At 44.3% G+C, this 10,000-nt stretch overlaps 1 protein-coding gene across 1 annotated transcript in view; it reads left to right on the forward strand.

Moving 5' to 3' along the window:
• The first annotated feature begins 6,341 nt into the window (after positions 1 to 6,341).
• LOC118496489 (plexin A3-like) overlaps positions 6,342 to 10,000 on the forward strand; it is a 41,560-nt gene continuing 37,901 nt past the window's right edge. The window contains exon 1 of the mRNA XM_036008374.1: positions 6,342 to 6,637. The gene's annotated coding sequence lies outside the window, so the exon portion shown is untranslated. The remainder of the gene's footprint in view (positions 6,638 to 10,000) is intronic.

A 10,000-nucleotide genomic window follows, 5' to 3' on the forward strand; every position in this document is an offset into this window, starting at 1 on the left:
GTTTTATTTCACTTAGCCTAATAGCTGGTTTGATTTGCATTGAGATGGATCTTATCTCAGTTAGCTATTAGGTTAACTGATATAAAACCATGCTAATCTCTAGGTATGGTGAAGGGTATGTGATGATGTGGGGGTATGGTGAAGGGTATGTGATGATGTGGGGTATGGTGAAGGGTATGTGATGATGTGGGGGTATGATGAAGGGTATGTGATGATGTGGGGGTATGGTGAAGGGTATGTGATGATGTGGGGGCCAAGGGAACTTTATCAGGATGTATAATATCCTGGATCCATGAAATAACTCAGCCCAGTCTCACGGCAGTTCATGAAACGGTCACGTTATTTAATCTATTGATACGTGTTCATGGGGACCTTTTTTTTGCGGTAGCCAGCTCGAAAATGTGAAGTAATGTATTTCAATGGGAAGCATATTTCGTGGTCACAGCACGAATACGGTAGGGAGTAGTATGAAAAGCCGAAAATCCGCGTAGAAAATAAAAAATAAAAAATAAAAAATAACGTGACATTTACACGAACTGCCATGAGACCGGGTTGAATAACTGGCCTTTCAAAATAAAAGTCTGCCTGCCTCTATGGGAATTTAACATAGGGGTGTACTGACTTAGTATGCTCCCTGTATTTTAAGGAAGAACATTTATTTATTTGCGGTACATTATAATATAAGAAAATTGGTGTCCTTAAAGGTTGGATTTTTCCTATTTTTTTCAATTATGGCATTAAGATCAATTTCCAAAAGATGATTTTTTTATTCCTCTTTTTAGTCAACGTAAGCAGGGGTTCATAAACTTATGAGCAGCACTGTACCACGTGTGTGGCCGGGTTGGTTCAGTGGGTAGAGCAGACGCACATGTTCTGAGAGGTTTATGCCTCGACGCAGAGGTCGAGGGTTTGACTCCGACCTGTGATGATTTCCTGCATGTCTTCCCCCTCTCTCTCACCTAGCTGTCCTGTCAAAAATGAAAGGCAGAAAAGCCCCAAAAATAATGTTTAACCATACCACATGTTGTGTAACGTAAACATTTTTTATAACTGATGCTTTTGTCTTTTCCAGACTGAAGTGAACGGTTCAGTCTGCAGGACTTCTTTCACAGAAAGAAACCAAAGTAAAGAAACAGGAGAAGTGGAAAGAATAGAAGAGTCAGAGATGAAAAGAGGAGAGGGCTAGACCCCTCAAGTGGCTTCAATTAAGAAAATTACAGAGAAAGGAAAAAGAGGGAGAAGGCAAAACGCAGAGCTGTCAGACTCAGAGTTGATTACAGGGCGAACCCTCAGAGCCGTGCAGGATCTAACCTCCAGTCTAAACCTGAACCTGAACCCAGCCTCGGGTCCCGGTTATTTTAGGCTCCGGCTGCTGGAAACACTGAGTCTGTTATATTCAGACCACAGCAGGTCTGAAGTCATGCTGAGTCCAGATCTCTCTCTGTATCTGTTCGTGAGCCACAAACAGCCACACTGTCAGAAAACGAGGTACAATACCAACTCGTTCTCACTCCGAACTCGTAAAATAACTGTACGTACACACGGCCGCTGACTGCAAAGAAGCTCTGGCCGCCCGGTCGAGGACGCTGGTCAGAAAGTCCGGGGAAGCTGTTTGAGGCTTTGGCCGCTCTGACGTAGCAGCATTCTATGTTCATCATGGAAAAAGATCAAGCAGCCACTGCACGGCCAATACACTGACACTAGAAACCTTTTATAAATGACATGTATAATGACAGAATGTGTATTGGTTGTTGGTCGCAGCGGTGTCTGTTAGCAGTTAGCTCGCTCGTTAGCCGCTGAACCGCAGCAGCGTGCAGGCAGAGCGAGCAGCCGCCAGCTGTTGATCCGTGCAGGACTTCACCGTGAGCGGACTGTTTAGAGACCATGTGACCGGCAGGTAACGTTAACTGGTCCCTATACGCAAATATCATAAATGATAGGGAACCCAGCAACGGCCATGATGAGCTTCTCCTCCTTTTTCTCTGGACTAATGTTATATAGGAACCAAAGTTTACATCGTATGTTTCTCTGGAATCAGCCAGCGTGAAGGACGTCTATATTCTGATTGGTTGCCGCTGAACCGCATCATAGCTCATTACCATAAAGTTGACCTACTTTCAACTTTCTGATTGACGCTCTGGTCGCTCAAAACGCGACGTCGACAGATTTTCCGCTCCTTGCAGCTGAGAGAAGCAGCTTCCATTGAAAATGAATGACTTCCGTAACTTTAGAAGATCAAGACGGCCGCGGTGTGGACGTAAAATAAGGATGTTTGGACAGTGGCTGTCAGTGGCTGTCAGTGGCTGTCAGTGGCTGTCAGTGGCTGTCAGCGTCTGATGCAACGAAAAAGGCGTCTTTCAGCGTGTTTGTGTAACGCCCCGGGGAGAGCAGCAGTTAGAGAGGATTTAGAGAGTAGTATGTAATGAGGTTGGTTGGGGGGGTGGATGAGTCAAAAACAGGACTTTCACCAGGAGAGAGGGGTTCACGTCTCGCTTGTCACACTTGCAATAGTCGCTTTTTTCTTTCCTCCCGCGTGTCACAGAACCGTACGCCCACCCACGACCTTTTCCTAAACATAACTGCGTCAAAAGGGACGGCAATAGTCCCGACCAAGAGCGTTTACTTATAGCGCTAAAGGAGACTTTTAGCGTCAATAAGAACAACAAAGGCACCTGACCAAGCGTCCATATTTTACCAGATGAGTGTGAGAACATGTTGACAATACAGGTTTGTTTTTTTTTGGGGGGCATTTCTGCCTTTATTAGAGAAGAAAGCTGAGATATGGAAGGAGAGAGAGACAGGGGGAAGACATGCAGGAAGACCATCACAGGTCAAACCCTGGACCTTCTGCGTCAAGGAATAAACCGCTGCACATGTGCGCCCGCTCTACCAACTGAGCTAACTGGCCACCGTACAGGTCCATTTTTCTTCCCTAAGATACAAACTTAGCAAATGTTCCCTTGAAATTACAAAAATGTATCGTGAAGGTACAATCATGAACCTTCCATTGTACATTGTGGACTTTCCGAGGTGTAAGGTACATATTTGTACGTTATTTATTTATTTCATTGTTTATTTAGATAGGGACAGTGCATATTAATGGACAGCAGTACAAGAACACAATGTAAATATGCTAGAGTTAGCACCTCATTGCAAATGTATATCTATTGTCCCTAGGCAGATACATACAATGAAAAACATAGAACAGTAACAAGCATGCAACACCCCGTAGTTTGAGAGGCAAGACGAACACTAGCAACAGTCAGGACAAACACAACAGAACGTGAGATTGTCACACATAGTGAAATGTGGGAGGCAGTTAAAAGTGAGTGCAGCTTTGGTTTTCTAAAAGCCAGAATTTTAAATGAGTTTTAAGATTGATGTATGTGGGTGCCTTAATGTTTAAGGAATTAGTGGATGCTCATCAAGGCAGAAAATTAATGTCATCTCTCAAAATAGAAACACACATTAATCTATACTATATTCAAACTCAATAACTAAGTAATTGTCAAACTAAATCAACTGTAAAGTTTTGGGAAATGTGCAAAATAAATCAGGATGTTTTTTTTTTTACAACAATGTACCTTTTGAGGGTACCAGCCCAGTGACGAGCTTTTTTTCCTTAAAGACCTCATATTATTCTCATTTTCAGGTTCATAATTGTATTTTGAGGTTGTACCAGAATAGGTTTACATGGTTTAATTTTCTAAAAACACCATATTTTTGTTGTACTGCTCATTGCTGCAGCTCCTCTTTTCACCCTGTGTTCAGGTCTCTGTTTTAGCTACAGAGTGAGACCTCTCACTGCTGGAACATCTTTGTTGGCAGTCGCACATGCTCAGTAGCTAGGTAAGATCACATGATCAGTAGCTAGGTAAGATCACATGATCAGTAGCTAGGTAAGATCACATGATCAGTAGCTAGGTAAGATCACATGATCAGTAGCTAGGTAAGGACTACTAGCCAGTCAGAAGCAGTCTGTCTATCTGTCTAACCTTCTACCTGTCTCACTGCCTGTCTGTCTAACCCTCTACCTGTCTCACTGCCTGTCTGTCTAACCCTCTATCTGTCTCACTGACTGTCTGTCTAACCCTCTATCTGTCTACCTGTCTCACTGTCTTTCTGTCTAACCCTCTACCTGTCTCACTGTCTGTCTGTCTAACCCTCTACCTGTCTCACTGTCTGACTGTCTGTCTAACCCTCTACCTGTCTCACTGACTGTCTGTCTGTCTAACCCTCTACCTGTCTCACTGACTGTCTGTCTGTCTAACCCTCTACCTGTATCACTGACTGTCTGTCTGTCTGTCTGTCTAACCCTCTATCTGTCTACCTGTCTCACTGACTGTCTGTCTGTCTAACTCTCTATATGTATACCTGTCTCACTCACTGTCTGTCTGTTAACCCTCTACCTGTCTCACTGACGGTCTGCCTGTCTAAACCTCTACCTGTCTCACTGACTGTCTGTCTGTCTAACCCTCTACCTGTCTCTCTGTCTGTCTGTCTGTCTAATCCTCTACCTGTCTGTCTGTCCAACCAACCAACCCTCTACCTGTCTGTCTGTATGTCCAACCAACCAACCCTCTACCTGTCTGTCTGACTGTCTGTCTAATCCTCTACCTGTCTGTCTGTATGTCCAACCAACTAACCCTCTACCTGTCTCACTGCCTGTCTGTCTGTCCAACCCTCTACCTGTCTCTCTGACAGAGCTAGCCGGCAGCAGGAAGTGACCGATGTGTAATCACACACGTGTGTATTTTATAAACTGTGTATTTTATAAACTGTGTATTTTATAAACTGTGTATTTTATAAACGGCGTATTTTATAAACTGTGTATTTTATAAACTGTGTATTTTATAAACTGTGTATTTTATAAACTGTGTATTTTATAAACTGTGTATTTTATAAACGGCGTATTTTATAAACTGTGTATTTTATAAACTGTGTATTTTATAAACGGCGTATTTTATAAACTGTGTATTTTATAAACTGTGTATTTTATAAACTGTGTATTTTATAAACGGCGTATTTTATAAACTGTGTATTTTATAAACTGTGTATTTTATAAACGGCGTATTTTATAAACTGTGTATTTTATAAACTGTGTATTTTATAAACTGTGTATTTTATAAACGGCGTATTTTATAAACTGTGTATTTTATAAACTGTGTATTTTATAAACGGCGTATTTTATAAACTGTGTATTTTATAAACTGTGTATTTTATAAACGGCGTATTTTATAAACTGTGTATTTTATAAACTGTGTATTTTATAAACTGTGTATTTTATAAGCGGCGTATTTCATTGATATTTTTAGATAAACTGGGAGGGAGTAACTGTGAACATCCTCTAGAAGTAAAAATCAACTGCAGTGACTTTAATGGGATCATTAAAATCTAAATGTATTAAATTATGAATGTTTGTAATTTTACTGATCTTTTCTTGTATTTCTCCACCTCTCTGTTTTCATCTCCTCTTTCTCTTTATTTATCTCTTTGTCTGTATCCTTCTGTCCATCTCTGACTCTGTATCTCTTTCACTATATTTGTATTTTTTCTCTCGTTTCCTGTAAGCCAATCATGTTTCTGTTCTCCCTCTTTCACACGTTCTCTCGCTCTCCACATTTCCATTTTTCTCTACTTTATTCTCTCATTTCTTTCTCTCTATCCCTCACTGTCTTTCTTCGCCTATACATTTACCATCTCTGTCCCTTTCTTCCCCTCTCCTTTCTCGTCTATTTTCTTTTCTCCCTCTTTCACACTCGTTCTCTGCACATCTACACATTTCTTCTCCTATTTCTATATTTCTTTTATTTCCATGCACCTCCTCTCTTTCCCTGTCTCTCCCTCTCTCCCTCTCTCTGTCTCTCGCTCCCTCTCTCTGTCTCTCGCTCCCTCTCTCTCTCTCTCTCCCTCTCTCTCTCTCTCTCTCCCTCTATGTATATATATATACATCACTGCATCTGTCTATATCTCTCTCTCTCTCTCTCTCTCTCTCTGAGGGTCTCTCTCTCCACACATCTGGCTTTGGGAGGAGAAAAACAGCACATTAAAGAGCCGGACTGTACCATAGTTCAGTTTTTATAAGGGTGGAACAGCTGTTTATCCATTAAGAAAACACCGAATCTCTACTATTTTAACATAAAAACAACACTTATCTTTTCTGAACATTAAGAAAGAAAGCGGTGAGTTAGGAGTTAAACTTTTTACTGAAGCGATTAATTTATATTTATCGGGTTTGATTGAGCTCCTGTAATTGTCTCGCCCCCCGCCCCCCTTCCACCCGGGTGTGAAGTGGTACGGTCCAGATGGAACGCTGGCTGTGGTAGAGCAGGGACAGAGCGAGCCGAGCCAAGCCGAGGCAGGCTGTGTGTGAATGGGGGAGACAAGCCGCGCCGCTCCGCTCTCACATCTCTCTTCTCTGGATTATTATTTCACTTTTTCTTTAACGCGGGACATTTTTAACTGCCTGGACTCCCCTGTGCTGCCACCAACTGACGTCCGCTCACTCAGGTTTTTAATGTGAGGAGGGAGAACGAGAAGAAGCAGCAGCGGCAACGGCAACTGCAGCAGCGCGTGGGACTGTGGATTTAACGGTTAAATAACTGACTGTGGACTTTTCTGCGCGTTTCCCCTTCAGGTAAGTCCGGAGCTTTGTGTGTTGTTGGCGTGGTTTCTGTGTGGAGATGTTGGGTAGTTTCTCCAGCTCTGGGGTAGCTAGCTGTGGTGGAGGTGGAGGTGGAGATGAAGGGGGGGGGGGGGGGTATGTGTGTGGATGTTTGGGGGGGAAAACGCCTCGCCTCCCCGCCGCATCACCGCTCCTCTGCCGCTTCTGTTTTCACCTTCTTTACGAGTTAAAAATCTCCTCTTTTTGCTGTTTTCCCACGCAGTAAGAGGATATGAAAAGGACCCTGTTGGGGGGTTATAACGTAACGTTACCCCAGGTAGGGTTGCCTTCACCCTCGGGGGGTATTTTGGAGGCTCGCTCGGCCTTTCGCGAGTGCACCTAGCAACGCGGCTCGCGGTGCAGCGTCCATTTTTAAAACTGTAACATTCTAAACGTAAAGAAAGAGGCGTTTTGGTGCCGCGAATGTGTGTTTTTTTTCTGTGTGTGGTGGAAGGGAGAGTGGTGAGGGTAGGGGGATGAGAAGTGGGGGAGGAGGGGGTCTGGGAGGTAGCTAGGCTCCAGACGCCGATCCATTAAAGAAGAACAAAGGGGGGAGGCAGCAGAAAAACGTTTAAAATCGCAGCCGAAACGCCGAAAAAAGCGATCAAACGTCGCAGGACACACACCGCCGGGGCTGCTGCCCCGAAATCCCCGCAGGAAATTCAGATTTCTGTTTTTCTGAATCCGTCCCGTCCATGTGCCTCCATCCTCCCTCACAGAACCGGTTCTTCTGATCGATCCGTGTCCGAGGGGATCGAACTGTTGTGGATGTATAGGAGCAGACACACACACACACACACACACACACACACACACACACACACACACACACACACACACACACACACACACGCACGCATATATATATATATACATACACACACACACACACACACACACACACACACTCTCTCTCTAGGCTGAAGGTTATCAATCAGAGAGCCAATCAGGTGTAATAAAAACATTTCATAAAAGAGAAATCAGCTGATGATGGATTTTAAATGACAGCAGACACATATAAGGCTGCAACTAACGATTCTTCTGTGGATTATTTTCTCAATTAATCTATCTCGATTAGTTGTTTAGTCTCTGAAATGTCAGAAAATGGTGAAAAATGTGGATCAGTGTTTCCCAAAAAGCCCTAGATGACGTCCTCACATGTCTTGTTTTGTGTCCACAACTCAAAGATATTGAGTTTCCTGTCCCAGAGGAGAGAAGAAACTAGAACATATTCACATTTAACATGCTGACATCACACGTTTGACTGTTTTTACATTAAAAAATGACTCAAACTGATGAATGGATTATCAAAATAGCACCAAAACAATATGAATTTTCCTGCAGCATAACGTCAGTACGGTCAGTTGTGTGATGAAGATCAACAGAAGTGTTTTCGCCCGGTTTGTAGAAGACTTAGGTACCCGTATTTGTCGTGGACTTTAGGGGTCCTCCCTTGAGAAAATGTGCTGTTTTTCAGTTATAAAAAAGTGCAATTTCACATAATTTTGCACCGTTATTATCACCATATCTGCGTCTTAAACGTTGGAAAAGCTAGAGCAGATAATACATAAATAAACAAACTCTGAAAAAGCCTAAAGACAAAACTTGCTGAACACGTTGACCCGGCTACGACTACAATCATTACATCTGATAAAAGTCTTTTAGATAGTTGTGAGTCTCACATTGATTTTGAATTCATTCGTTTTAGGCGGTGCCAAAAACCTCTTCACCTGAGGCTCCATCTCCAGCGCTACGTTTTGGTTTTTAAGCGTTTGAGTTTTAAGCCAAAAGTGATCTCGGTGCACCAAGTGTTTTTATCTCTTTAGGGGCTCGGGAACGCCAGAGCAGGGGGAATGAGAGGGGGAAACGCCAGAGCAGGGGGAATGAGAGGAGGAAATGCCAGAGCAGGGGGAATGAGAGGGGGAAAACGCCAGAGCAGGGGGAATGAGGGGGGGAAACGCCAGAGCAGGGGGAATGAGAGGAGGAAACGCCAGAGCAGGGGGAATGAGAGGAGGAAACGCCAGAGCAGGGGGAATGAGAGGAGGAAATGCCAGAGCAGGGGGAATGAGAGGGGGAACGCCAGAGCAGGGGGAATGAGAGGGGGAAACGCCAGAGCAGGGGGAATGAGAGGAGGAAACACCAGAGCAGGGGGAATGAGAGGGGGGAACACCAGAGCAGGGGGAATGAGAGGGGGAAACGGAGCAGGGGGAATGAGAGGGGGAACACCAGAGCAGGGGGAATGAGAGGGGGGAACACCAGAGCAGGGGGAGTGAGAGGGGGGAACACCAGAGCAGGGGGAATGAGAGGGGGAAACGGAGCAGGGGGAATGAGAGGGGGAACACCAGAGCAGGGGGAATGTAGCCTGAGTCTTGTAAAGGTGGGAACAGCCTGTAAATATGAGCCAACAGCTGGAGCAGCTGTGCGCTGTGTGTAGGTGATGGATCATGTGATCATTGTATGAATGAGGAGGTTGTAAATGATGCAGCAGCAGGTCTGACACACCGACAGATGTTCAGCCGATCAATTACCTGATCGATCGGTCGGATCACATTCAGGTGAATAACAAAGGAAACTAAATGGAGATGTCTTTTAGAGCTGGGTACCGAATTCAATAATTTTAAGGCACCAACCGAATTGCCTCTAAAGTACTGAGTAACGAAAAATGCCTCGTCATTCAGAACCCAATCTCAAATCCCTAAGGAGTAAATCTCAATCGTCAGGGAGCCAATCAGCACGCAGCATACTTCTACAAAGACCCAATGATGTCTGTGATTGGCTGTCTAACGTCACACGTCGTAGACACGCAGGAAAATCTCTCCGTTACACAGAGACGGACTCACGTAGTCGGAGCTGAGACAGAAATACAAAGATTTGTGCCGTAATGATGTCATTTCTTTTTGTTTTATAAGTGTAGATTCATTGGCATGTACGGCAGAGCAGAAAATCTGCAGACTTTCCCTTAAAGTTACCAGCTAACGCTAGCGGTAGCTGGCTAGCTTGGTTAATTCTTTTCAAAAACAAATCGAGTTGTGGTCTTGCGTGTGTGACCCTGCACGATCCCAAGTCTTTGCAAAATCTTCTAGTCGGTGACTGAAAGCAGCTACACACCGGGCCGATGATCGGCCGTCTGACAGTCTGGCGAGGTCGGTGACTCGAGTCTGTTCGGTGTGTTCATGCCGTCGTCCGTTGGAGGAGCCGTCGGCCTTCATTTTGGCCGACCTGACATACTGAGTCAGAGACAGGACAGGCAGGACTCACCCGGAAACGGGGAGCGGGATGAGCGTGACTAGAGCCTCTCAAAATCTGAGGAAAATCTTTTAAACTGACCTTTGTTGA

The sequence above is a fragment of the Sander lucioperca genome, chromosome 12, assembly GCF_008315115.2.
Source record: "Sander lucioperca isolate FBNREF2018 chromosome 12, SLUC_FBN_1.2, whole genome shotgun sequence".
Classification (NCBI taxonomy): domain Eukaryota; kingdom Metazoa; phylum Chordata; class Actinopteri; order Perciformes; family Percidae; genus Sander; species Sander lucioperca.